Source organism: Triticum aestivum, chromosome 1B (genome assembly GCF_018294505.1).
Source record: "Triticum aestivum cultivar Chinese Spring chromosome 1B, IWGSC CS RefSeq v2.1, whole genome shotgun sequence".
NCBI classification, from domain to species: Eukaryota; Viridiplantae; Streptophyta; class Magnoliopsida; order Poales; family Poaceae; genus Triticum; species Triticum aestivum.
In genome coordinates this window covers 189,900,326-189,901,313 of record NC_057795.1, presented here as the reverse complement: position 1 = coordinate 189,901,313, position 988 = coordinate 189,900,326, and positions in this window count along the sequence as shown.

Sequence of the window (988 nt, the reverse complement as noted above, 5' to 3'; positions counted from 1 at the left end):
CCGCAGCCGCTGCAGCTGCAACAGCCACCGCCGGTCAGCTCCGACCCCGCGTCGACCGCGCCGGTGGGAGTCCCGATCCACCAGATCAAGTTTCCACCGTCGCCATCACTGCTTTCCCAGGGCGTCCCCATCCAGCAGATCAAGTTCTCGCTGTCGCCGTCACCGCTTCCGGCTTGGATCGCTACCCGCCACGTGTCGGCGGCGGTGAGGCTACAGGCTGCTGCGCGCAGCCTCCTAGCGCGTCGGCGTGTGCGGGAGATGCGTGGTCTGCAGCTGCCGTTCCTCCAAGTTGTCCTTCGCTGCGCAAAGGACCTCGATCTCGTCCCCACGGACAGCGACCTCAAAGTCTGCGACATCGGCGGTTGGGGGGGCTCACCCTTCCTCGTCATTCTCCATCGCAAGCCCTCCACTCTTCTCTGTGCGGTGCAGACCAACAGCCGTCCGGCGGGGAGAAGGCAGGGTGTCAACGACAGGAGGGCACCGTGTCCCAACTGCTACAGTGGCTGGTTTCCATGGGATCCAGGTGGTTGTCCACGTGCACGTCCGACGTGCGAATGGTGTCCACTTTTTGTTAAGGGGTCCAAAATAAAGCGTCCCAGTCCATTTCAAGTTGAGAGTAATAAACCAAGCCGAGATATAAAAGGCTTGTTTTTAGGTGTTAGGTTTGTCTTGCGTCGAGTCATGGTTATAAGTTGGTTAGGCTGCAGCTCGAGGACAAGCTGCATGTCCAGGTGGGGTGTAGTGTTAGAGTACATAATGGGCCTAATGGGCCCGTTAGTCTTAGGGTTAATTAGAGATAAGAGTCGCTTGCTTAGGGGTCAAGTAAGCCTTGCTTGGGAGTCAAGTAAACCTCTCTATATAAAGAGAGGAGATGTATCAATCTAATCAAGCAAGAATTAAGAAGGAAATCCCTTCCATCTTGCTCGGCCGTGGGCAAAAGGCCCCCGGCCGGCCCTCTCGCGCCCTCCTTCTAGCAGTGCCATAACAC